Source organism: Pinus tabuliformis, chromosome 8 (genome assembly GCF_031772625.1).
Source record: "Pinus tabuliformis cultivar Carrire ecotype Pingquan chromosome 8, CPIR1, whole genome shotgun sequence".
Taxonomy (NCBI): Eukaryota; Viridiplantae; Streptophyta; class Pinopsida; order Pinales; family Pinaceae; genus Pinus; species Pinus tabuliformis.
This window is the reverse complement of record NC_142294.1, coordinates 39189638-39196341: the sequence shown is the minus strand read 5'-3', so window position 1 is coordinate 39196341 and position 6704 is coordinate 39189638.

Here is a 6704-nt window from a genome sequence, read left to right as displayed (position 1 = left end):
GTCAAGTAGAAAAGATGAACGATGATGGTAATTGTTACATGCCATTTCATCTGAAGTCATGACCTCCGTGATACTTTCGTTAGTTGGAAATGTATAGTCAAAAATATCAGGGTGTGAAACTGGTTCTAATCAAGGTAAAGGAGAATAATCATCATTGATCACATTCACTCAATCAATATCAAAAGATGAAGGGTCAAAAAATGATTATATTGCTTGATAAGCCAATTCAAAAGGGCTCAAAGGCATCTCATTTCCATAGGAGGCTAATTCAAACTTTAAAGGAACTATCCACAGATCAAAAGATTCCATAGTGCTTGATGTAATCAAGTTAACCTTGGAAATATTAGAAGGAAAATTTGGCGGAGGCATCGCAAAGGTTCCCATCGATGATGAGTCTTTGGGAAAACCATTACCAATATCATCATAAAGAGTGTTCATTTTTCCGACAAAAGGTATGCTACTCGTAGAGTTAGCAACTGAAGTGTAGTAAGACAACTGGTCTGCTTTGATAACTTCCCCTTGTGAGGAAATTGTATCATTCGAAAAAGTGATGAGACCATTGTTGGCATAACGTAGGTCCAACTTTGACAAAGCAAAAGGTTGTAATCGAGCTGAGCATCAACAAATTCAACTTCAATTGCAACCATTTCCCCCTCTAACTCTATGGGAAAATCATTCAGGATCCCATAAGGATGAAAACCTCTTCCATAAAAGGCTTTCAGAGTGGTAGGTGACTGATTGATGGTTGGAGAACCTAAATCTTTCCAACAAGTAATCGACATAATACACGTAGAAGCTCCTTCGTCAACAACTATGCGAAATACTCGTCTAGTTTTAACAAAAACTGGAATCTGGAATACCAGTTGATGAGGAAGTCTTAGGATATGACTCTCAAGATCAAAGATAATTAGGTTAGAATCTCGCTGATCAATAGTTCCTATGGCTGACAATAAAATCTTTCGTTGTGCAGGGAATTTTTGCAACACCTCCAGAGCTAACATTGCGGAAAGAGACATATACATGTCTCCAACAATGTTATAGTTTTTTGGAGCTTTATCATGTAGGTTGAAAGTTGATTTCTGAAGCACACCTTTGGGAGGTGGTTGGATCATCATGTCAGGATTCGGTTTCTTGATTTGTAATGTTTCAGAAGGAGAAGGAGTAATTGAATTGGAAGGTTGACCAGATGAACTAACCTCATTTCCATTGTCAACACGACCCTTAGACCCATAATCTTTGGATCTCATAGCTACCATAACTTGTTTTGCATACATCATCATGATATCTTGCGATTTGGAAGAGGAAGATGTGTTATGAGAAACCATTTTTCTATCTTGAGAAGGGAATGGATCCTTCAAAACAGCAGGAGTTGGAGAACCTTTAATGGATTCACTTCGGTTTCTACTATCTCAGATTGTAAAATTGTTGATGTTTTAGGTTCTTCTTAGGCTTTTGATCCTATTGACTTTGACCTTCTAGATTTTATCTTTTCCAATTGACTAGGTGTGTATTTAGGAGGTTTACCTTGCATTCTACGTGACAGCCTTAGTGATTCAGCCAAGATGAAATTTAATCACAAAATTAAACAATATTCACAATCCAATCCTAAGGTATTTAAAAAATAAAAACAAACAATTTACCACACGCTAAAAAATCTAAGGATTCAAACCACGCAAACAAGATTTTCACGGCAAATTACTAGTTGGTAATGAAATCCAATGTTGCAAAAATCAAGGTGAAAAGTGGTTGTAGATAAAGCAAGTGGAACTAGTTACATTGAGAACCTACTTAATGAAACTATCTTGTTCAAGTATCTTCACTTATGCATCTCGAGTGAAGATTACCCTCCAAATATTTCATGTGAGTCTAGTCAACATCTGTTCCAGGTACAACAAGACATTTCCTATGTCGTCACCTCGGGTAATAGCCCTAGGATCATTGTCACTAGGATTACCAACTACAACAATTCAACCTAGGGGGACAATCGCAAATTAAATGTACACAGAAGGGCAGAGTAATAGAGCTCAATGCCCTTGAAAGCTCCACAACATAGTTAATTGGAGGTTTACTTTCAAGTGACCCCAAGTACCTTTTGGCACCGTTGTAATACATGTAAATCATTGTACCATAGTCAAAGAAGTTGGTACAGTCACTTCACCAGGTCTAATATTATCTCGTGCTTGACTCCATTGTAAGGGGAGCTTCTCAGAGCAAAATTGAAATAACTTGATTTATCTCCCTATCGCAAGATTCTAGTGTTTGTTTGCATCTTTGGAAAGTTTATCACTTTCCTATTCCAGAGACTTACAACCTAATCTACTATAGGTGGAAAATATCCCTAAGAATAAACTTGCTAGATTGATTTTAATTAACATTGATTTTAATAGCTATTGTTTACTCAAATATAATGGATGTGAAACTTGATGAAATTGTGACTTGATGCAATCCTAATGCATTCGAAAATTATGATGTAATCTTTTTGCTTCAATGAAAATCTATCTAAAGTAAGGAAAGATTCTTTCACTTTTTCAATTGAAATATAAACAAAAACTATAAACCCCACTATAACCCTTTTCCTAAAATGCAGATATCCAATTGTAAAGCACCCGAACATTGAGAACAATTTCAAATTTTCACTTTGCCCAATAACATGAGAAAACACCCACGGGGCTTTAGATTGACGGTGAATGGGTGCGTTGCTAAGGCACTCCTTGCGATAGGTCACCGGTTCAAATCCCCGTGGGTACTTAGGTTAGTCTTAAACTAGAAAAAAAAAAAATAACATGAGAAAGCAAGAAATATCTCTTTTCATACAATCACTCAGAAATTCAAAAAATGCAACATGAAACCAATAATGACTAAAAATTAATTTTCTTTACTGGAATGATATGAATTCAGTTGCAGAAAAAATATGGTTCATGAACACTTTAGCAGCAGAAAGAAAAATGATTTTCCATTTCAAAACTAATACAAGAAGTATTTTTCACAAACAATACCTAATATTGAAAATCATTGACTTTGACACATGAATCAAACTTTCACAAAAGGGAAACTGGACTCAAAACTTGATGTAATCAATAGAAGAAAGATAGACAATCAAAAAGACAAGACTAACATACCTCTCTTTCGATAAATCGACCATTCATCCGATAAGACATTTCCCTAATGTGCAAAAAGAATACTATCACAACTAAAACTCTTCGTAACACTCAGCCAGACTGATAATTACTCACAGGAGGTTCAAACAAGTGTAAAACAACAGGAAAAAAATAGTTTGGATTTAATGAGGATATAACTGAGATTTTCAAAAGTTACAAGTATGTGTGCAGGCTTTAGAGTAAACCATTGTGAATACGATGTGCTGCTGAAAGGAAAATACACATAATTGCACACTGAGCCTAAAGTAAAAGTGTGCACAATGGGGAAATTCATAAAAATAAAAAAAATAAATCAAATCCAGCCCAAAATCCAAATTTTTAAAATTTCCAGACACTCAAGGAAGGCTTGTGCAACATGTTGAAAAAGTCAAACAAGGAAAACTAATGGAGATTGAAATGATTCCCCAATGGATTTGCCAATTTTTTATATGGACTAATCCCTCTTTCCGACAAGAGCGATCTCCCTATACTTTAAAGAACCCTAGTAACAAACAAATAGGAATTGTTACCTTTCTCTAGACCCTGATTGACTAAAAGAAAATTCAATGATAGTGGCCTCTTACCGATTTAACGAAATTATTGATGAAGTGCCCTTCAAAGAATTCGACCATTCTCTCCTCGAAGCTTTAGATATCTTCCCATCACTCCCGACAACTTCTCTATAATGTCCTGAAAGAGATCTGCATAGACAAAGAAAAATAAGAGATCAAAGCATCCAACATATAACTGAAGAGATAAATGGACTAATTAACCAATTATATATCATTAACTCATCATTATGCAATCAAAATATATGTAGGTGATCAAGGAATCCTACAAATTAGATCAACAAAGATGTAATTGAGAAAGAACAATTTCTTTTATATTCATAAACTGGAGAAAATCCTTACAACCATATAACCTTGATGTTACAAGTCCCATCTACAATCTCTAACCCTCTCCCTTGAAAGAATAGACTTCCAACCTAATCTCAACAGCATAAACCTACTTCCACTGGTCCTCTCCCAATCCTTAGACCTATAGTAGCTTTATAGGAAATAAATGGGAAGTTTTGTATCCATTCTCCAAGGGATGAGATCCACTATTCGTGGGATAGAGGTTCCACAAAGGAAGGAAAGTTGCGCCATGATGGGAGGGATAAGTACTGAAATGGCACCCATTCGAAGCTTGTTGATTGGGATAGATGCTACCAACAATGCTTCTAGACTTTACATTTTGTTTTTACATTCGTTAAGTCATGTTCACAGGTCACATTGTAGGACAGTGCGTACTTATGTGCAGATTTTAAGGGTCTTCTCTGCGTATACGCAAAATTCAACTAGGGAATTGCACAGGTAGCCAAAAACAAGGTTTTGTACCATGGGATCTAGGAATTCCACTTTATTTGGGATGATTTATATCCTAACTTTGCAGGGGAATGTTCTTGGGACACATTTATGGATAGCAAAAGATCCAAGCCGACTGTCATTTTCCTAATGCGACAAAATGACGTGTAACAGGTTGCCCCCTAAAGTGTAAGGTTAGAAAATATATTTTGAGGACTGAAGTGCTTTATCATGCTAAGGTTTAGGTTAGAGGCTGCATTCAGAGACCTAAAGCAGTCAAATAAACATTAAAATGCAATATATAATATCATCGCTGAGGTAGGCATTCCTATACTAAGACATAAATGTCTCAAAGTAGAGTATGGAAATACATCTAAAGGTCCATGTCAATAGAAGACATAGTATGGATGCAACCATTAGTGGATCTATGTTCATAATCATGAATATTTAATAACTCCACACAGACTAGAAGGATGAAACTAGATCCATGGTTGTAATCTCCATCTCTCGATTCGTAGTTTGAATCTAGCCATGCGAGTGAATGTCTTGTAGTCAAACATGGTAGATATCACTTGATTACCTGTCAATGATGTGACCCATTAAAAAGTGTGAGATAAACCACCAATAATGACAATGGCTCTCAAGGTACATCCAGTACAATCTATGAAGTGTGAATAAATGTTTTGATGTCGAACACCGATAGAATCGTTTGATCGAAGGTCAATGATGAGAACCTATCGTCGAAGGCGAGAAACCTACCATTAAGGATGCAGGCCTCAAGGTACTGAAGGTTTCTATATCAAATTCCTAGATAATGAGTTGAAGGTTATAGGAAGTGATCCATCATAGGAGGGCCTACGACACGAAACTCATGTATAATTTTGAAGAACAACAGTTTGGAGTAATCTAGGACTGACTCAGGGATGGTCGACACGATTAGAGGTCATGAATAGAAAAGTAAATTCTACTGAATTTGGACTTCTCTTAAACATATCAGAGACACAATATGATGACTTGGAAAACTTTGACTCAAAAAATAAAGCCCAACCTAACTGAAGACTTTCAATTAGGTATGGTCAAATGAGAGGCAAATGGATTTCCTAACCCAAACATGAACATAATGAAGTGTCATGTTCAAGAGCGACATACTTCCTTTTACAAATACAAAAACAAAGATTATTTATCACTTTTACCCCACCATTACTAGCAAGTACCTCTTTATCTTTTTTAAGCTTGAGGATGATAACATATGCTTGCCCTGTAGGCTGATCCTTCAGATGAGTCCTTCGAAGTATTTTTAATGACCTCTAAGAAGGAGTGGTTCGGTCTCTTCATGCTTATCGAGTCTTGTACTGTTTATATTTTACGAGTCCAATAAACGGTTATCTCGATGTCATTTTAATGTATAAAGAGTTTGAAAATACACAAAAATAGAACTCATTTTGTTTTTTCAACGTAAATTTTAACACACCCAAAGAAAGAAAAGCTCTATGTTTTTCAGTTTTAGGGAGTGAGGAGAAAAACATAAATAAACTCCACAATGTTCTCTTTTGTAAATTTAGTCCCTCAAACTCGAAAAAGGATAAAATAATGCAAGAGAGAACTCTGTTGACCATGATTAGTCAACGTATACATTTTTCATAAATATTCTAGTTCAGTCCATAAAAGGGGTAAACTTACAGTGAATAGATTGTTGTTCATTTAATTTTACGAGTTCAAATAATCAAGTACTAGGCAATCTTTTTGTTTTTAAGGAGTCTAAAAAGGGTGTAAAGAGAACTCTAGGGTTTCTCTTTTTCGTAAACGAGTTAAAAAAGTGATAAAAATATACTCAATACCAAAATGATATTTTTCTGTAAATAACTTGTAACCTTCACACTTAAACTTGAAATAATTATCTCTGCTAAAAAATGAAGTGAAAAACATTATAAATTTGGATTTTAAAAAGTCAATAGGAAAAAAATAATATTTAAATAGGCCTAAAAAATTTTAAAAAGCCCAAAAAGTAAAAACTTTTCACTATGTGGTTTTATCCTTTTGAGAGTGATAGAGGTCATTTTTTCCCATAAATTTCTAAAGTTGATTCCTCACAAACCATTGAGTGAAATCGTGAGTTGTCATCTCAAGGTAGATTATCTCTCCAAGCTATTCGTTTTCATGTCTTTTATTTAGCTTTTCACTGTAGATTTTAGTTTTTTGGGAAGGGTTTTCAAAATTAATT